We start from the raw sequence: 22,178 nt of genomic DNA on the forward strand, positions 1-22,178 counted from the left end.
CATTTGTCCTCTGATGAAAGAGAAAATCTTCGGAGCAGTTTCTGTGAGGAGTGCAATTAAAGAACCCACGCTGCTCAGGGGTTAGAAGGAAGGAAGGTGAGAGCTTTGGGGAGCCCACTGTGGGGGACACTGGTGCTAGTGGAGAACCAAGATGGCAGGACAGGGTGGAGGTCTCCAGGGGTAAACAGAGAGATGGGGGACTTGGGCATTTTGAAGTACTACAGAGTAAGAGATGACAGGAAATTATAATAAGAGTTGTAGTGGACTAAGTTCTTGGACTTTCTTGATGTTTTAGAGAGAGAGAGGTGAATAAAATGCAAACTCCTTTTTGGGCTGGAATTCTTTATCTTTTATTTGTTGATTTTAAAAAGCGTTTATTTGTTTATTTGACAGAGAGAGGATACAAGCAGGGGGAGTGGCAGGCAGAGGGAGAGGGAGAAGCAGACTCCCTGTGGGGCAGGGAGCCTGATGTGCGGCTCAAACCCAGGACCCTGGGATCATGACCTGAGCCGAAGGCAGATGCTTAATTGATTGAGCCATCCAGGCATGCCTGATTTCTTGAATCGTGACAACCCCTAGGGTTGTGGCTGACATATATTAGCTGCTCAGGGTTTATGATGAATAGATCATTTTGGGCAATGGCATGTAATTATTTAAATAAAATGAGTTTTATCTGAAACCACAAGGAAATGCAAGATGATTTAAATAAAACATAAGTGTGTCAATTGGCAAGCAGATAACTTTTAATAGAATATTTGGATTTCTTTTTTAATACCAGGGCTATGAGCTGACTTGGAACTCCTACTTTCCAGGTATAGGATGTATCATAGCTGAACTCAGAGTCAGATCTTTCCATAAGCCTTGGACAGAGCCTATAGATTGACTCCACACTCCTGTTTTGTTGATAATGCAGTATATACAACAGAGCTTGTTGTATGTGTTGCTATGTTTAAAGCAAGATGTTTTAATTAAAGAGGGATTACTTTATTTAGATGTGGGATGGGTGAAAAAATATATTACTTACGATTCTTGAAAAAAATCTATTAATGCAAATGTGTAGTAGAGTTCCCGAGAGTCTACTCATTGAATGCCAAGCGTTCAGCATACACTACATCTACCTTGTGTAGAGCCCCGCATACAGATCAGAAATACAATCAAATTAGGTTGTTATTATTTTTTTTCTTTTAAAGAGAGGAGGAGTGCCACATCTTCTTTATCCATTCATATGTTGACGGACATCTGGGTTCTTTCCATAGTTTGGCTATTGTAGACATTGCTGCTATAAACGTTGGGGTGCAGGTGCCCCTTTGAATTGCTACATTTGTATCTTTGGGGTAAATACCCAGTAGTGCAATTGCTGGGTCATAGGGTAGCTCTATTTTCAACTTTTTGGGGAACCTCCATACTGTTTTCCAGCGTGGCCGCACCAATATGCATTCCCACCAATGGTGTAAGAGAAATCTCCTTTCTCTGTATCCTCACCAACATCTGTCATTTCCTGACTTGTTAATTTTAGCCATTCTGACTGGTGTGAGGTGATTTGTATTTCCCTGATGCCGAGTGATGTTGAGCATTTTTTCATGTGTCTGTTGGCCATTTGTATGTCAAATGTATGTTCATGTCTTTTGCCCATTTCTTGATTGGGTTATTTGTTCTTTGGGTGTTGAGTTTGATAGGTTCTTTATAGATTTTGGATACTAGCCCTTTATCTGATATGACATTTGCAAATATCTCCTTGCATTCTCTTGGTTGTCTTTAGGTTTTGTCGACTGTTTCCTTTGCTGTGTAAAAGCTTTTTATCTTGATGAAGTCCCAATAGCTCATTTTTATTTTGGCCTTTGTCACCCTTGCCTTTGGAGATGTGGCTATCAAGAAGTTGGCTGCTGCCGAAGTCACGGAGGTTGCTGCTCGTGTTCCCCTCGAGGATGATGATGGATTCCTGTCTCACATTTAGGTCTTTATCCATTTTGAGTTTATTTTTGTGTATGGTATAAGAAAATGGTCTAATTTCATTCTTCTGCATGTGGCTGTCCAATTTTCCCAACACCGTTCATTGAAGAGACTTTTTTCCATTGGATATTCTTTCCTACTTTGTTGAAAATTAGTTGACCATAGAGTTGAGGGTCAATTTCTTGGTTCTCCATTCTGTTCCATTGATCTATGTCTCTGTTTTTGTGTCCGTACCATACCGTCTTGATGATTACAGCTTTGTAATAGAGCTTGAAGTCCGGAGTTGTGATGCCATCAGCTTTGGTTTTCTTTTTCAACATTACTTTGGCTATTTAAGGTCTTGTCTGTTTCCATCACATTTTAGGATTATTTGTTCTAGCTCTGTGAAGAAAATTGATGGTATTTTGATAGGAATTGCATGAATGTATAGATTGCTCTAGGTAGCATAGACATTTTAACAATATTTGTTGTTCCAATCCATGAGCATGGAAGGTTTTTTCATTTCTTTGTGTCTTCCTCAATTTCTTTCATGAGTGTTCTATAGTTTTCTGAGCACAGATCCTTTGCCTTTTTGGTTAGGTTTATTCCTAGCTATCTTACGATTTTGGATGCAATTGTAAATGGCATTGACTCCTTAATTTCTCTTTCTTCTGTCTCATTGTTAGTGTATAGAAATGCAACTGATTTCTGTGTATTGATTTTATATCCTGCCACTTTGCTGAATTCCTGTATGAGTTCTAGCAATTTGGGGGTGGAGTCTTTTGGGTTTTCCACATAGAGTATCATGTCATCTGTGAAGAGAGAGTTTGACTTCTTCTTTGCTAATTTAGATGCCTTTTATTTCTTTTTGATGTCTGATTGCTGAGGTTAGGACTTCTAGTACTATGTTGAACAACAGTGGTGATAGTAGACATCCCTGCCATGTTCCTTACTTTATGGGAAAGCTCTCAGTTTTTTCCCCCACTGAGAATGATATGTGCTGTGGGCTTTTTGTGTATGGTTTTTATGATTTTGAGGTATATTTCCTCTATCCCTACACTGTGAAGAGTTTTAATCAAGAATGGATGCTGTACTTTGTCGAGTGCTTTTTCTGCATCTATTGAGAGGATCATATAGTTCTTGTCCTTTCTTTTATTAATGTAGTGTATCACATTGATTGATTTGCAGATGCTGAACCACCCTTGCAGCCCAAGAATAAATCTCACTTGGTCATGGTGAATAATCCTTTTAATGTACTGTTGGATCCTATTGGCTAGTATCCTGGTGAGAATTTTTACATCCATGTTCATCAGGGATATTGGTCTGTAAGTCTCCTTTTAGGTGGGGTCTTTGTCTGGTTTTAGGACAAGGTAATGGTGGCCTCATAGAAAAAGTTGGGAAATTTTCCTTCCATTTCTATTTTTGGACACAGCTTCAGAAGAATAGGTATTCATTCTACTTTAAGTATTTGGTAGAATTCCCCTGGGAAACCATCTGGTCCTGGATTTTTGTTTGTTGAGAGATTTTTGATTACTGCTCCAATTTCCTTGCTGGTTATGGAACTGTTCAGGTTTTCTATTTCTTCCTGTTTTGTTTTGGTAGTTTATACATCTCTAGGAATGCAACCATTTCTTCCAGACTGCCTAATTTGTTGGCATAAAGTTGCTCATAATATGTTCTTATAGTTGTATTTCTTTGGTATTGGTTGTGTCTCTCCTCTTTCATTCATGATTTTATTTATTTGGGTCCTTTCTCTTTTCTTTTTGATAAATCTTGCCAGGGGTTTATCAATTTTATTAATTCTTTCAAAGAATGAGCTCCTAGTTTTGTTGATCTGTTCTGCTGTTCTTTTGGTTTCTATGTCATTGATTTCTGCTCTAATCTTTATTATTTCTCTTCTCCTGCTGGGTTTAGGCTTTATTTGCTGTTCTTTCTCCAGCTCCTTTAGGTGTAAGTTAGGTTGTATATTTGAGACCTTTTCTGGTTTCTTGAGCAAGGCTTGTATTGCTATATACTTCCCTCTTAGGCCCGCCTTTACTGCAGCCCAAAAGTTTTGAACATTTGTGTTTTCATTTTTGTTTCCATGAATTTTTAAAATTCTTCTTTAATTTCCTGGTTGACCCATTCATTCTTTAGTAGGATCCTCTTTAGCCTCCATGTATTTGAGTTCTTTCCAAGTTTCCTCTTGTGATTGAGTTCCAGTTTCAAAGCATTGTGGTCTGAAAATATGGAGGAAATGATCCCAATCTTTTGTACTGGTTGAGACCTGATTTGTGACCCAGTGTGTGTTCTGTTCTGGAAAATGTTCCGTGTGCACTCAAAAAGAATGTGTATTCTGCTGCTTTAGGATGGAATGCTCTGAGCATATCTGTGAAGTCCATCTGGTCCAGTGTGTCATTTACAGCCCTTGTTTCCTTGTTGATCTTCTGCTTAGATGATTTCTCCATTGCAGTGAGTGGGGTGTTAAAGTCCCCTACTATTATCATATTATTATCTATGTGTTTGATTTTGTTATTAATTGGCTTATATAATTGGCTGCTCCCATGTTAAGGGCATAAATATTTACAATTGTTAGATCTTCTTGTTGGATAGAACCTTTAATTATGATACAGTGTCCTTCCTCATCTCTTATTACAGACTTTGTTTTAAAATCTAATTTGTCTGATATAAGAATTGCCACTCCAGCTTTCTTTTGATGTCCATTAGCATGATAAATGGTTTTCCACCCCCTTACTTTCAATCTGGAGGTGTCTTTGGGTCTAAAATGAGTCTCTTGTAGATAGCCTATTAATGGGTCTTGCTATTTTATCCAGTCTAATACCCTGTGTCTTTTGAATGGGGGCATTTAGCCTGGTTTCTCACCTCCTACTAACCATTTTGCTCAAGTAACTGAATTTATTGTGTGTGTTCCTTGCAGATATAATTTATCAAAAACATAGGCACTTGTTTTGTATTTCCCCAAATATTGGGACTATTCAGGTATTTAGTAAAGTCTTGCTGAATTAGAATGGAATTTGTTGTCATAAATCCCTTATATATTCCTGAAGAAAAGGAGTTGTTGGTTAATTAAGTGTAGTAAACAATAATTGTGAAAATTTGAAGTTCTTCATATGAAATGCTTCTTTCATTTGTGATAGTCACTTTTCAGTATAATATTACATTTAAAAGTTTGTATCAATTTCCTCTGATATATCTCTCTAGATAAAATAAGAATTAACTTGGATATGTGAAGAATGTGTGTGTGTAGATGGCAAGATGTTAATAATAGTCACTTTTGAATGGTAAGATTATAAATGAATTTCCTTCTGCTTATTTATGTTTCCTATTTTTCTTCTGTGATTGCAGTTTACTTACATAATAAATAAGCAAATAATAAAATAATTTTAAAAGCCAATGGTAAAGGTTAAATAGGAGTACAACATGCAGAGTTCATGTAAAAGCCTACTTATTAAACTTACACTTAAGGTTCAGGATTTTTTTCACACTTACAGAGTTCAGTTCATGTCTGTGTGGTAACTATGTGAAAACTTGCCAATGACAGACCCTTGAAATAAGTAGGTTTCATATATTCCATGCCAGAACAGCTACTTGTCTAGATTTTGGCCCTTAGTTCACATATCCACTATGCCCAATAATTTGCTTACCAAAGCTCTTCTATAACCTACAATTTATTTTCTTGTCAGAGCTTTGTCTATAAATTACAATCCACATTCGGTTTATGTGCTCTATATAAAAACCACGTCTTTTTATTGACTTTTTCCATTTAATGAATAGAATAAAAGGTAGAATTCATGGATCTGAATCTCTGAAGTCCTAAAAAATAGCATTTATTTATTTTATTTTTTTAAAGATTTTATTTATTTATTTGTCAGAGAGAGAGAGAGAGAGAGATAGCGAGAGGGAGCATGAGCAGTGGGGAGAGGGAGAAGCAGGCTTCCCGCTGAGCAGGGAGCCCCATGTGGGGGTCTATCCCAGGACCCCGGAATCATGACCTGAGCCAAAGGCAGATGGTTAACTGACTGAGCCACCAAGGTGCCCCCCAATAGCATTTATTAAACCACACACTATTCCAATCACAATTTACCACATCAGGTATCATAATGTCTTCATGATTTATTCAAATAATGATTATGTAGTTCATAAAGTCCAATCTCAAAGCTAAAGCAAGTAGTGAATGGTTGAATGATTCTTCTATTAAACTATTGACTAGGGAAATTTGGTGAACTTTTGACTAACTGTGTGACTATTGACAATTAATAGCTTCAGAGAGGCTTAAACACAAAATGAAAGAAGTAAATGGAGTAAGATCTAACTTCTCTTTTTACTACAAAGTTCTATGTTTTTTGCTTTTCGAAAAGCATTATTATTAATGGCCATCTCTTGAAGGTTAATGTGTATTATCTCCATCAATCCTTACAACAACTCTGAGGTAGGTATACAATTTCCATTTTACAGGGGTACCTGGCTGGCTCAGTTGTTAAGTGTCTGCCTTTGGCTCAGGTCACAATCTCGGGATCCTAGGTTCCAACCCATGGTCTGGCTCCCTGCTTGGCGGGGAGGGGGGGCGGGCGTCTGTTCCTCCCTCTCCCTTTGCCCCCCACCCCCTGCTCTCTATCCCTCACTCTCTCTCTCAAATAAATAAATAAAATCTTTTAAAAAAGTAATTTCCATTTTACGGATAAAAAAACTCAGGAAGGTAGAAGTAATATGCTAGTTACACACAGTAAAAATGTCCAAAAAACAGAAATAGAACCTGGTTTTGATGCAATCTAAAGCTTAAGCTCTTAACTATTGCTTCCTATTGGCCAAGGGTAGGATAATTACGTGTGAAAAACTAAAGTGTATTACGTCTCAGCTCTTCAGGTATGATGGCATTAAATCTTGGCTTGTAAAAAAGGATTCAGTTGAAGGTTATGTTTCAGAAGAAGAGGGGCTTTAAAATAGAAAAGGAAGCTAGAGAGACCGTGGGAATGCCAGGAACCACAAAGTGGAAGGGTGCATATAATAGTGATGGAATCATACTCTTGGATTTATTATCCAGAGAACAACTTACATATATGATCGTTCACCAGTGGAATCATTGCCTGTGAGACTTGCAAGATGAACTCCTTTTGGCAGCCAACAAGCCTGGATTTGGGCTGGTTCCCACCTGCCTACCCAGTCTCCCCACATAGCTCCTTTCCCTCTGCAGATCATGCTGTGGTCTCAGTGACTTACCGTACACAGGGCCTGTCATTGCTGTATCCTTTGCATGGAAACCTTTTTCACAAACCTTACCATGGAAACTCCTAAGATCATTTAGATTTCAATCCAAGTGTAACCTCTTCAGAAAGACCTTCCCCAATCATGCAATCTTAAGTAGCCCTTGTCCCGGTCATTCTTTAGGTCGGCATTTGGTTTTATTTTCCTCATTTTGCCTTTATAAGTTGTATATTTTTACTTTTTTTTCCAATACGTTTAGGAAGTGAGCTCCATGAGAGGAAGGACTCATCTGTCTTGTTCTATACTGAATCACAAGCTTATGCATAGTAGGCTTAAGACAGTGATCTAGTTATTGAATGGATGAATAAACAAATGAAAGATGTTATGTGTTTTGATGTTGGCCAATTATAATTAAATGACCCAAGACAGTTTGGAACTCCAAAATTTGAGTTTGGAGTATGGCCGTGAGTAGGGAATAGACTGCTAGAACCCGCCGAAAAGATGAAGACTTTGGTGTTATTTACTCGAAGGAAAAGCAGCGGCTTAAAAGCAATTTGAATTGCTTTTTGTAAAGTGTCATAGTAAGAATATAGTCATCAGGTATTCTTAATATGAGACTAATAGGGATGAGTGAAAAGATTTTCAGTCACAAATAAATAACTTACCAACTGGAGATTATGAGATACTCCAAAAGCGCTCTGAAATGTTGTAAACTGTTTCCTCTTAAGAATAGATAGGTGTTTAAGTGCAAGCTTGCTAAGGGGCTCGAAATGGATAATAAAGATAATTTTTAAAATATTTATACTCCTTTCATCACTAAGTTTTTAAACAGTGTTATTTCTTTAACACTCAATAAATCCCATCCTTGTGTAAGTAGGAGACAGGTATTACTTTCCTCCTTCTGCTCTTATAATTACCCTAGTAGAGGTCATGCCACTTCCAGGGCAGGCCAGAGCCCGTGCTTTGCAATCCTGTCTTCTGAGAGAGAAGGTGAGCCATGTGGAAGTGACATCAGTGTGATTCTTTACATAGTTAGCATGCTGCTTCCCTTGGAGGGGTAGGGGTGTAGGGTTTCTCAAAGGAAGGACATTTATAGTGATTAAAATTTCTCAGAGCTTGCCTCATTGTGTAATTCCGATAGTGTAGTATGTGATTCTGGCAAGAGGGAAGTATGAAGGGGACAGAAAATCCCAGACGGTGGCACAGAAGGGCATAGGGTATTGATCCAAGAAAAGAGGCTGTGGCCACAAGAGAACACTCGTGGATGGGTCAGACTTCTGTTCAGGAATGCCTCTTGGTCACTTCCTGAGAAGGGCCAAGGGCAATGATTGTCCCGTAGCCCACTAGCATTCTGTGATAGAGAGTAGAGCTCCAAGAAGAAACTGGCGGAGGAAGCTCTGGAAGTTGATATTTTTCTGGGAAAGAAAGTACAAAGTATCTTCTAGGGCAAAAGCATAAGGAACAATTTCTAAATGTGTGCATACCTTAAAAGCTAGTAATTCCACTCCTAGGCATACAAAAGTGTCTGTGTATATGCATAAAGATGTACATAAACACCTTAGTAACATTATTCGTAATAGCGCGAAACTGGAAACAACTCAAATGTCCACCAACAGTGGAAAGGACAAGTGAAGTATGGTATGTTCATATGATAATATATTACACAGCAATAAGCATGGACAAAGTACAAGGACATATAATAAGTTGGATCAATATCATGTAGTATTGAGTTAAAGAACTCAGATCAAAAGACAATAGGTACTCAATGATTCCATTCATATAAAATTCAAAATCCAGGGAATCTGACTGATGGCACTACCCTGAGAGGAGGGTGGGCTAGGGATGGAGAGGGAAGAGGCCCGTGTTTGCACAAATATATTCACTTTGTGATATTTCATCAAGCTGTACACTTATGATTTTTCGCACCCTTCCAAATGTATGTCATACTTAAATAAAAAATTCAAGAAGGAAAAGATGTAATGCTGCCCTCCGAAGTAGAAGGCATGACATTGAATGGAATCAAGCATCATAGGGGCGCTGTTTTCAGCTTCTTTTAGGAGCCTCAGATAGTGTGAGCATAGCTGTCTCCGGCTTTGAGGATGGGCAGCAACTGCAGGGACAGGAATAGCCCATGGCTGACGGTGCATTTGCCTCTTCTAGTCCTGGTCAAGGTTTTCTAATTCAGGCGCAGGAGAGTATCCATGTCTCCAGAAAGCCACACTGTGGCACGTCAGACATTCTCTAGGGACCAGCAGCTTTAGTCCATGCGTTTGGAGGAGTTCTAGAGGAGGGGACAGAACCAAGGCCACGCTTGTCCTGCTGTAAACCAGCACTGAGACTTAAAAAACGCAAGACACCTGTTCCCCTGTAATTATAAATCTCAACGTGAGATTTCTAGCTTTTGAATTGCCCGATACATTCTTTTATATCAAGTAACTGTGGGCTTTTCTGCCATGGAGAGAGTTGGGACCATTACAGCAAGTGAGATGACAGCGGCCCTTTTCTCAGCTTGTAATGAACTATTTGTAGTCAAGACCAACATCATGTATCGATTCTCATCAAGCGGGATTCTTTGCAGAGTGAAAACATTGTCTGCCCTGGAGGTGGGCCCCACGGGACCGTTCCTGCCATTCTCTTTCCAATGCGTAGACTAAACTCCTCATAAAATTCATCTTCTGACGCATCCACACTGTGTATATGACAACCCCCTTGGTGCCTTTTGGCAGTTAGGATTCTGTAGCTTCGGTTGCAGCTTTGCCGTGGCACAGCCTGTGTGCTGGCTGGCAAGGTGAGTTCTTTCCCTTCCTGGAAACTGTAAAGGAAGTAGTCGATTGCTGTTTGTTGAAATAGGCTGTATATTTCACAAGTTCCATCTCAATAATCTTCTGGAGGGAAGGATGAATTTGGGATTGGAAAGGGCATGACGACATGACTAAATAAATAGCATAAGGTCCCTCAACACCTAGCCAGCCAGCAATGTTACAATGTGATTTTGAGACTTTACATTGCAGTTTCTTTCTTCGGCAAACAGAGTCTGAAAGGTCGTACACAGAGACAGAATTTTAAGTCTGAACACTGAGGACAGTTGGTCTTTAAAACTCCAAAGCAGTCACACAATCCCCTGAGCAGTGCCAGAAACTTTCCAACTAAACTTTATTGTCTGTAATAATTTAGATCCAATATGCTTTAGGTGTTCCCTACAATGTAGCTTTTTGAGATGTATTCATATTCTTGTATGTTTTCCCAGCTTGAAGACTAGACTCTGCCATCATGTGTCTATAAAGAAAACCTACGGTGCTGCGCATTGATATTACACGTCTAGAAATCCAAGATATCTTTTTAAAAAGAGTTTATTTTATTTTAGAGAGATAGAGCGTGCGCAGGAGTTGGGGGGAGGAGTGGAGGGAGAAGCAGACTCCCCTCTGAGCAGGGAGCCAGACATGGGCTCCATCCCAGGACTCTGGGATCACGACCGGAGCTGAAGGCAGGCACTTAACTGACTGAGCCACCCAGGCACCTGAAATCCAAGATATCTTGGCAAAAAGAGAAAGACATTTGGTTGGAGCTCAGGGAAGTGAGGAACCAGCAGGTTCTGAGTGCTCAAGTTTAATGTTTGGCTTGAACTCCTTCCTTCCTTCCTTCCTTCCTTCCTTCCTTCCTTCCTTCCTTCCTTCTTTCTTTTTCTTTCTTTCTTTCTTTCTTTCTTTCTTTCTTTCTTTCTTTCTTTCTTTCTTTCTTTCTTTCTTTCTTTCTAAATATTTTATCTATCTATTATCTATCTATCTATCTATCTATCTATCTATCTATCTATCTGATAGAGCACAAGTAAGGAGAGCAGGAGAGGGAAAAGCAGACTCCCCGCTAAGCAGGGACATCCCCCCCCCCAACACGGGGCTTGATCCCAGGACTCTGGGATCATGACCTAAGCCAAAGGCAGATGCTTAACCAACTGAGCCACCCAGGCTCCCCTGAACTCCTTTCTTCTATCAGATTGTAAATATTTCTTTAAGTGTGAAGGAGAAGGATTATCTGAAGCAGGCCTTGTATGTAAGTGAAATTATTTTTATGGTCTCTTCACAATGATGTGTTTTTCCTAGAAATTTGAAAACACCTGAATGAACTCTCATCTCCTGCTACTCCCCTCTTCACACATTGGATTCTCTTAATTCTGGCTATCTTCAGTCCATTCATTGTATCTTGGTACTTCAGGACTTTTAGATACACTGTTTTCTCTCTCTGGGTTGCCCTTCCCACCTTTCTGTCAATGATGGTTTTCTTTCTATCCTTCAAGTCTTAGCTTAGATGTCATCTCCTAGAAGAGGTCTGACCTATCATACTATCCCTATAACATATTGAAATACATCATTTACTGGACTCATGGCATTTATAAGAATTTGAATTATTTATTTACTTGATTGTTGTACCTCTTGGTTATTACAATGTAAATTCCATGAGGCAGCATTCATGTCTCTCTTGTTTACTGTTGTAGATATCTAACTTAGCATGGTATCTGACATATAGTATGTTCAATAAATATTTGTTGAATAAGCGAATGAATACACTCACTTATGGTAAAACATTTTTCTTTTTACTATACTAGGTTTTTTCCCGAGGATGGTGTTTTAGCTGTCCCCCACTCCCGTCCCGGGGCGGGGGGACTGTTTTAATTCTTTAAATCAAAAAAATAAACAGAAGTATTTATTACAGTTTTGGAGAAAGGAAGAAAGAGAGTTGCTCTCATTTCCTCTTTCCAACCCTGTATTTATTACTGCATAACAAATTACCTCAAAACTTAACAACCTAAAACAACAATAAACATTTACTATTTCACACAGTGTCTATGGGTCAGGAACTCAGGACCAGCTTAAATGCACGATCCTGGCTCGGAGACTCTCATGGGGTTGTCAAGATGTCGGCCAGAGCTGCCGTCACCTGTAGACTTGGCCGGAAGTGGAGGATCCATTTCCAACGTGCTCCACTCACCTGGCTGGCTTGTAGAGGCTGGATCTTGACAGGAGAAATCAATTTCTTGCCAGGTGTGTCTCTCTGTATGGCCGTTTGAGGGTCTTCACAAAAGGGCAGCTGACTTCCTTTAGAGAGAGTGATTCAAGAGAACAAACTTACGCTGCAATGTTTTTTATGACCTAGCCTTGAGAGTCACACATGTTTATTCTCAATGTACTATTTGTTATTCGTGTCAGCCAATTTGGTGTGGGAGGGGACTTCATGAAGGTGTGATTACCAGGAGGCAATAATCATTGGAGGCCGTTTAGAGGCTGGCTTTCTTAAGCTGCTTCATAGTCATGTCCTTTGGTTTCTGGGGTCTTTCATCCTGTTTCTTTTCCTCCCTCAGCTAATAGCCACATCAACCCTCTAATAAAGAGATTGCTCAGAACACAGAGACACCGTAGTGGATATCTGCATGAAAGAAAACAATACTGTTTGTCCTTCTCAATATCAATATCTGTATGATCAGAGATCTCCTTAGGCCTATCCCTGTGCCTGCATAAATAACGACGTATAGAATGTTCTCCACTAATAAATTTTTTTTTTTTTTGAGTGGGAACGAAAAAGCAAACAAAGGGATCAATTTTTTCCCTCATGAACCTGAGGGCTGGTTTTGTGCTGTGATTTAGGTATACGGTTGCCAGTCTTCAGAAATACACACCAATTTTAATCAAAAAGAATTAAACATGCTATTAACTTTTAACTTTCATCGTCTGAGTAGATGCCTATCAGACTCGAAACCCGCTCAACACAAACCAGACAATTCTTTCACTTTCAGTCATGGGTGGTTTTATCCCTTTCTTTTCTCTGGGTTGAAAAAAAAAAAAGTATTTGCATTTGGTAGAGTTTATTCCAATTATTACATGTAATGCCCAATACACAGAAGGGGTATTTCTGATTCTGTACCTATTTGCCTTAGTCATAATTCATCACCAAAAACTGTTCTATAAATGTTATTCCTATGGACACAGCTACTTTAAATTTATATCCTACTTATTTGTAAAATGTTCTTGGGTTTTTTAAAATAGCCACACTCCAGCCTTTCCTTAACAGAGTCAGAGACTGTAAGATCCAACTTTAGCAATGGGGCATCAAGCGACACTTTATATCATGAGAATACCATTCATTGTGATTCTTATTTAAGTGATTTGGTAGTTAGGCTTTGCTAAAGAGAATTTCCCATTTACTATGCATTTATGAGATAACTACTTTGTAGATCGATTTACCAATATCTAGTGGAGTTGGAGTTGTATATATCCTATTGCCCAGCAATGCCAGTCCTGGGTACATATATTAGGAATACTCAACCACATAGCATGAAAATGTGCACTGAGCATTGGTATAGTGAAAGATTTGGAAAGTCGAAAAGGTAAAAACACAAATGGATGACAACACAAGCCATTAAAAATATGAAATACTGATATAATTCATCCAATGGTATACTCTCTAGAAGCAAAAATGAATAAAATAGTCCGTATGTCAACATGGATGAGTCTCACAAACATTACAGGGAAAGATAAAAAGCAGGTTGTAGAAGCTGTGCATAGCATGTGATTTCATTCGTGTGGCCTCAATGTGCAAAACAGTGTTACATATTTTTGTGGCCTAAACAGAATAAAAGTACAGTATTAATGAAAGTGACAAACCCCAAATTTAAGAGAGAAATTTTCTTTGTAAGAAGGAGAGAGGAGGAATTGGATCTGGTGTAGGTAGATAAAGGGATATCATTACAGTTGTAATGTGTGATTTCTTGTGTGAGATGATGAATGTATGAGTTTTATTATTTATACTTTGTAGAATATCTCATAATTAAAAATCCGAATGAAGTGCTAAAATCATCTGAGACCTATAAACTTTGTTACTTGATGGTAAAAATCAGGATAGAGTTCTAACAACACTCAACTTGTGTGCAAACACCATTTTATGTGATATTTTTTACTGGGGTTTCTATATTTTTTATATCGACCTTTGCTGCTTCCAACGTTGACCTCACCTTTTATCCAGGTGCTTATTTTGTATAAAACCAAATGTACCCCTCCTTCACTTTCATATAAGTGAGCTGGTTACATTAGGTCATTTTTGGCCTGATGTGTATTGTTTGGCTGTAATGTCTGACTTAGGTATAAAAATTTGACTTTTAAAAGTAAAGACCCTAAGAAATAAATCTAGGTTCATAAAAGGGAGAATTAGACTTTTAAGGATTTTTAAACTGCTTCCCCCACATATTCTAAATAATCTTTAAAATATAGCACTCAACAATTATTTGCTCTTCCGCTCTTTCAGTTTGCCTTTTTAGTGTTGCAAGAGAGTTCAGGAAAAGGAAGAGGGGAAGAGGTGAAGGAAGGGTGACTGAAAGTGGCTAGCTTCTTTCTGTACCTGGGGTAGTTGCTACAGTCTTATCCCTAGGCAAGTGCGTAGGCGGTTCACAGATTACATTTCTATAAATGCTTTGGAATTTCTCTCATGCAGTGTCTGAGCATCTTCCCTTAGTTGGAGAAACACAGGTCTTGAAGCTTGGCACTTGCTAGCATGGAGTGGCTGTACCCGTGTGAGTTCTAATAATTATATCTGAATTATCTGTGATCCTTAGAAAATGACACCCCAATAGACCCAGAGTGAAATTTCCAGCATCCTAGCCATCAGAAATATATCAATCAAACAAAAACCTAGGGAATAAGGAAAAATAAATCCCAGATGCAAAGACATAGTTGTCCCAAGTTTCATTAAATCTTTGGTTCTCAACGTTGGCTGCACACTGGAATCTCTTGAGGACTTGTAAAACAAACCAAGACAACCCAAAACACCCGCTGATGCTTGGTCTCCTTCCCAGAGATTCTGATTTATGTAGTGTGGATGCAGCCTGAGCGTCAGGATTTTAAAGAAACTTCCAGGGGATTCTAACATACAGTGAAGTTTATGAACCACTGCCTTAAATTGTTTATTTATTTATTTTTCTGTATGAGAGAACCTGAAAGTATGTTGGAATTTACTGAGCCCTAACTCACGTATAGTCCTAACCTCTGTTGAATCAGTTTATGCAGATTAAAGGTAACTAATCAAAGACTAATTCTATCCCAAGCCGGCTCTGATGCAGACAGTAAGGGCAGCCGGCAGCCAGAACGCAAGGGAGGAGAGGAGTAATGTCCATTTTTTCCTCACCCGTGAGTAGAAGCAGAAGCCTCTTCACGGTATTCCTGGATGGGAAGCACCTGCGAAATGGTGTCCTGAGTACTGAGCAGTGCTTTGGACACAGTGAGCATCTAATACATATTCATGAAAAAAAAAAAAGGTTGAATCAATGACTAAGAGAAGGCCGTGTTGAGGGAATACTCAGTGAAAGACGCGTGCGTGGGAGAAGTAAATCGCCCAGCAAGTCTCCAACACTTCTGAAGTAAAGGGGTTGCAAGTTTCCTATCTGTCTTCTATTTATTCCCCTGGCATTTTCTGTAGACAGGAACTGCAGCTCTGTGATGTTGATTCTCCCTGGTCCTAAACAGGAATGGAGATTGCTGCTCATCTCCGTTCTGGTTTGAGTTCACTGGTCATTTAGTTGCCTCCTGGGAAGCTAGAAAAGGAAAGCTCTTTCTTCACAGCTGTCCCAAGATCAAGAGGTTCCCAAAATAAAATTAAACATGAACATTCAAGGACATTTCAAGTTGAGATATGCTTCCTTTTTTACTTTCTCAGCAGTACCTTAAGTATTGAAGAGAACACTTGATGAGTGATAGTTCTGGGGCAATTTTTAATTTCCTCACCAGCCCAGGAAGCATGTTCCATTTTCCACTCCCTCATGCTCGCGCCTCTGCCCTGTGCCCCGAACCGCCGTGAACTTGTTCACAGACGATGTGCCTTCGCTTGGAGACAGCCGTTAGCTGCCCTACATCAGTTCTGTTAACGGGGCTTCATCTCGGGATATTTACACCACTTCAGGTTGAATTAAGTTCTCCTTAACCTTCCCAGGGGAGGCAGGGAAATATCGAAGTGCCTGCTTCCCTTATCCCTTTGCTAAATCAATACTGCACTTGACTGGCTTCCACTTGGCTCCTTATGTGCAGCATTAAAGATTTTTTTTCTAGCTAACGTGAAGAGGATCGGACCAAAGAAATGAAGCGCCTAAGTATGTCAGGCTAATGAGGACAGGGAAAAAAGTGGGAAATAATTTTGTCTATTTTTGCCTTTTATGAGACCTGGTGTCGTGATCCAAGGTTGCTGGTTCTTTTGGGTCTCTAATACAGAAGGGACGGAAGGCAGGGGGTGCATTTGATTTTTCGCTTTAAAAATAGAGTTACTGCCACTCATTTATTTCAGGAAAAGTCTTATTTTGTATTCTAACCAAAAGCAAAATTTTTGACATGAAAACAAAAATGGGCAAAAGATTCAATGACAGAAGTCCTTGAGTTAATTTATTTTTTTAGTTATTTTTTTCTGCTTAAGAGACTAACAACTGCTCATTGTAAAATATTTAAGTACTGCAGAATTCCGTAATTTAGAAAAGGTAAATTTTCCATAATTCTAATCCCAGCAATAATAGTCTAGCATATATTTTTCAAGTTTTTTTTTTCTATGTATAACCTAACACATATATAATAGTGGCATTTTTAAAATAAAAAAATATTGTATTTTATATATTGCTCCACCACTTTATTTTTGTTCACAATACATACTCCTTATCTTTTCATCTACCCTGGAGTGTGTCGTATTGCTCATTCTGGGTCACTTAATACAAAAAAATGTGTGTCAAATTTTCAAGTGTCAGTTGGTTTCAAAACCTAAGGCAATTGCCTGAGAAAGGATTTTGTTACCTGACTGTTTATTTGCATTCATAGAAATAGTAGCTTAGTTCCATTTGGAAAGGCAACCTAAGCATTTACTGAACACATACCATATGCTATATGAAGGTGTGACATAAAAATTAATAAACTGTGTTTCAGCCCGTGATCTAGCACAAGTGACAGGAAGGGGGAGTGATTACAGTCTAAAGCCATTAAGTTTAGGTTCCATAACAGTGATCGAAGTGAACTTGCTTGGTAGGATAGAGGAGGGAGAGACTAATTGTGACCCAGGAGAATGAGTGACACTTTGAGAAGTACATTTTGCATTAGGCCTCAAAGGTAGGGTTGGATTTTGACGAGTGAATAAGGAGAAATCGTTTGCACACTGTTCAGGTACAGAACATAACATGTTGTGTTGTGATTGTTTGCTTCTCTGGTTTGTAAATGTCTTCCACCAAAAAAACTGAGCTCTTTTGGAACAAGAGATCATTTCTTATTCATCTTTATAGCCCCAAAGCCGGTAAAGGGACTATCCTAGTAAGCATTTAATAATTGCTCAATTGGATTTTAAAAGTTATTTATTGAGTAACTACTGTGAGCCAGGTAGGTTCTCACAATGCTATTTCAGTTACTCTTGTAAGATAAATATTATTATCCTCCTTTAAGAAATGAGGAAATGGAGCTCAGAGAAGTTAGGCATTTGGCTTGGAGTTACACAGCTAGAGAGCTGCAGTGCAAATTCAGATCTGTTAGACATCCAAATCCTGGTTTTTCTTTCTCTCGTTTTCCCTATTTCACATTATTTCCTAAGAGAAATTGCCATGCCTAGAGTGAATTTCTGAGTTAGGACAGTACCTTTATGTTAGGATACATTTATAGTAGAAAATTATTTGTTTATCTGAAATTCAACCTTAACTAAGAATCCTGCATTTTTATTTGCTAAATCTTGTAGCTCTACTTCTGTACAGTTAGGCTTCTCCAGTTAGTCCAGCTGATTATCTTCTTTACCTTCCTCTTGCTTTTTCTCTAGCACTTCCAGATGCAGCCTCTACCAGGTTACTTGTGCCAGTAAGTGCCATGATTCAATGTGCAGGGTTATTTTGCACATTTAAAGGAAGGTGATAGAGATCCTTTCATCACTTGTATGCTTTTAATGCTACCGCACCCCAACGTATTTGGGAGAAGAGATTGCAGTTCTGTTTTGGGTTTTTTTTGTTGTTGTTGTTGTTGTTTAAAGATTTTATTTATTTGTCAGAGAGAGAGAGAGAAAGAGAGAGAGTATGAGATGCGGGAGGGGCAGAGGGAGAAGCAGGCTCCCCTGCTGACCAGGGAGCCCAATGTGGGACTTGATCCCAGCACTTGGGATCATGACCGGAGCTGAAGGCCAATGCTTAACCGACTGAGCCACCCAGGCGCCCCTGTTTTGTTTTGTTTTTAAAAACATAACCACATGGAATATAAATTCCCTCTCAGGAAGTTTTTGTTAATGTAAGACCCATCCCGAACTTTGAGTCAACCTCAAGCTTCAAATAGCTACTGTGGGGCACTCCTAAGAGGGGTCCCAATTGCTTGCTTCCTGTACTCTTAGTGAAAATTTTTGTTCTTTTTTTACCTATAAAATTATAAAGTATTTCATGCGTATAAAAATATAGGGACTCATAATAAACTATATACTTCTACATTTTGCTGTATATGTTCAGCCTTGTGTTCGAGATTTATTCATATTAGTCCATGCTACTCTAATTTGTTCACTTCTCATGACTGTATAATTTGACTGCACAGATATACCGTAATTTATTTATCCATTCTCCTGTTCATACTGAAATGATTATTCCTGTATATATGTCCTTCCATACCTGTAAGAGTTTCTTTAAGGTATCTAGAACAGACTTGCTAGTCCATAGGGTACAGGCATCTTCAGCGTTGCTAGATATTGTTGGATTGATCTCCAGAGATGGACCTCAATTGTACCTTTTTGTCATGGATGAGAGTTCTTGATGTTGCAATTTCTTACCCCAAACTGAAAAAGTCAGGCTTTGGAAATGCATGTCAGTCTAAATGGGTATAAATAAATATCTTCTAATTTTAATTAGCATTTTAATTATTAATGAAGTTGAGCATTGATAGTAATATGTTTATTGGCCATTCAGATTTACCTTTTGTGAATTGCCTGTATGTAGTCTTTGTCCATTTTATGACTGGGTTTTTTTGTCTTTTTCTAACTTTTTGTCAGAGCTCTTTATGTATTCTGAATATAAATAGTTTTTATATGGCTCGTAAATATCTTCTCTAAGTCTGTGGTATATCTTTCCATTTTAAAGTTATCAAATTTATTAATCTTTTCTTTTATGGTTTGTACTTTTTGTTTAAGAAATTATTTTTAAGAAATTTCCCCAAAGCCAAGTTCTTTAAAGATATTTTCCTGGGGCGCCTGGGTGGCTCAGTCATTAAGCATCTGCCTTCCGGCTCAGGGCGTGGTCCCAGAGTCCTGGGATTGAGTCCCGCATCGGGCTCCCTGCTCCGCTGGGAAGCCTGCTTCTTCCTCTCCCACTCCACCTGCTTCTGTTTCCTGTCTCGCTGGCTGTCTCTCTCTCTGTCAAATAAATAAATAAAAATCTTAAAATAAAATAAAATAAAGATATTTTCCTGTCTTTTCTTCTTAATTTCTATATTTTTGAATATGATATAAAATAGGGATTTTTTTTACAAATAAATAATAAATTGTCTCAAGACTAAATATTGAACAATGAATTTTTTCCCCTACTGATTTGTAATAACACTTCCAAGAAACGAATGTGTCCATATATCTGAGAATTTGCTCCTTGAATTTCTGCTGTGCTCCTTTGATCTATTTCTCTGTGCCTCTACTAAAATCTCAAGGGCCAATCACTACAATTGTATAAAAACCATGCTATACAGAAGGGTAATTTTTCCAGTGATGCCATTTTGGAGAAATATATTCAAGTGTGTTGATTATTATTATTAAATTAAAACACCATTAGTACTAAATATATGATCCATAGAACAGACCAAGCACCTCCTTATTCCCTCCAGTTTCCTCATTTATATATTGTAAAGAGGAAATGAGACTCTCGGCTATAAGATCTCTTTCTCGAACTTCAAGCTTTGCAAAGAGTACATAGCATGCTTGAAGGTCACTGCTGATGAACAACTTGGAATCAGGCTATTAATATTCACGGAACATGCCTATGCTAAGTGACATGATTGTAAAATATTCTAGAAGCCAACCTTGTAGTACTTTCTGGTAGTGCTAAGTGTTTCCAATAAAACCCCATTAAAGATGGGAGATTAGTACCACTAGTAGCCACTGTATATCTCCTCTTGCTATAATTTTATAAAAAATGAATCTAACATACAGAAACCTTTCTGTCTTTGAGAATTGATCACATTTACTTCATTTAACTTTTTGCTAGTTACTTAGAAGTTTTACACCTATCGTTGGATAAATTTGGTAGTTACAAATATGTTTCACTATGAACTTCAACAATTAAGCAGTGTCTACTGGCTTCTCCTTGAGAAAGCTGAACACTTAAGTACACATTTACCTTCTCCCTCCCATTTCATAGAATTTGGTAATGTAATCTGGAATTTTGGATTCAGATCATTATGTTTTTCATTATGCGTCTCTTCAAAAACTGTTTCTTAAATATTGGCAATAATTATTTGCATAATTCTCAACTTTTAAATTTTATATCTTCCTCTTCCTCAAGTTCTTTATTCTGATTTGGATGGCTCATATCCTCGAATGAAAATTTAAAAACAAGATTTCTAGCAACTTCACCTCACCACAGAGCATCTGCACGTGGGTATTAGGAAGTTCGTGGATCCCCCTTTAGTTTGACTCCTGGATCAATATGGAGATTCAGGCAAGACTGGGATTCTTCCCACAGTTACTGTTCCATCCCCTTCTCATCTCTGTTTCATCTTCTGAGTGAGAAGATTTTCCTGAGAATGCAGGGACAAGAGAGAATCCATTTTGTCTTCTCTTTGGCTCCCCCTCTGCCTGTGATAAACAGTGACTGGCCTTGCTTCCCTCCTACTTTTTTTTCCTTAGCTGCAGAATTTACTCAAAATGTCATGGTTTTGGCATGACTCAGTTTCCCTCAGAGGTAGAAAGGGTCATTCATATACTCAGGAAATGCCTGAAGTCATCATCAAACTGAATTGTGGGTGTTAGACTTGGATAGACCCAGCAGCAGTGCTTAGTAAATATTTGTTGAATAAATAATACATGAGTTCCAATTAAAGTAGGGGCAGAAAGCTATACTGTCCTGGATTTTCCTACATGGAGAAAATGCTGGCTCATGAGAAATGGCTCCATTCATCATTGCCACTTCCCTTGTTGATAGGTTTCTGAGGAAAAATTCTTAGTGTTTCCTTAATTAATTTTATAGTGATTCTCTATCCAAAAGTTGCACTATTTTTATTGAAATAAATTTTATTTAGCAAAATATTGCTAATCAATGTAGATAACTTGTAATAAGAATCAATATGCACCTGCAATCACTCAAATATTTCTAAAATACCCAGAATGTGCTTTTAATTACTAAATGCAATGGCAAATGTTTGCAGAGTTCTCTTTGAAAGCATTAATATTTAACATGTAGCATGGAATCTCTGGACATGCGCTTTCTCTTTCCAATTGGAGCTTCTGAGGCAGTGCAAAGCTGTCTTTCAAATATAGTGCCATTGCACTTAATTGAAGGCTATTGGAGAATACAATGGGGCTTAAAGTGGTATTTGTATAATTAGTTCTAAATGCATCTTGTTGATTGTGTGAGAGATTCAAAGGGAAAAGGAACAAGGCTTCAGCTATGGTATTAAAATGAACGCCAGCAGAATATTTCTGAACTCTCTTTCTGAGCCTATTCTCTGTTCTCAGAGATATTCTTTTTTCCTAAGCAGCGCAGAATAAAATGAATGGAGGGAACAGTGCAAGACAGATGATTCTGGGGCATGCTCATCGCAATGACATCTGGAATCAGGAAGACTTTCCTACTAGAAATTGAGATGGCTCGAAAATATAGTGCTTTAGTTCTTAAGTACACTTGAGTGTGGAGGCTATTAATGCATGATTAGAGGAATATCTGCTGGAATCTGGTATTACCCATCTAATCATTGTTTTAACAAATTCAGCGGTGATATAATCGTAGGAATTGTACTATTCTGTACTTGCCCTGACAAGTTTGAGTGTGAGTTTTATCAGCAGTTATACCAACTTAGATTTTTTTCTCTCTTCTTCGTCGT

The 22,178-nt window shown here is 38.3% G+C and overlaps 1 long non-coding RNA gene across 3 annotated transcripts in view; it reads left to right on the top strand.

Moving 5' to 3' along the window:
* The window catches only part of LOC123798267 (uncharacterized), a 174,859-nt gene that overhangs the window by 103,683 nt on the left and 48,998 nt on the right, over positions 1-22,178 (top strand). For all 3 annotated transcript variants that reach the window (XR_015724894.1, XR_015724890.1, XR_015724899.1), the window contains one exon: positions 1-22,178. This exon is cut by the window's right edge and continues 27,380 nt beyond it. This is a non-coding gene — a long non-coding RNA (uncharacterized LOC123798267).

This window comes from Ursus americanus, chromosome 1 (assembly GCF_024610735.1).
Source record: "Ursus americanus isolate L20-20 chromosome 1, mUrsAme1.1.p, whole genome shotgun sequence".
Taxonomy (NCBI): Eukaryota; Metazoa; Chordata; class Mammalia; order Carnivora; family Ursidae; genus Ursus; species Ursus americanus.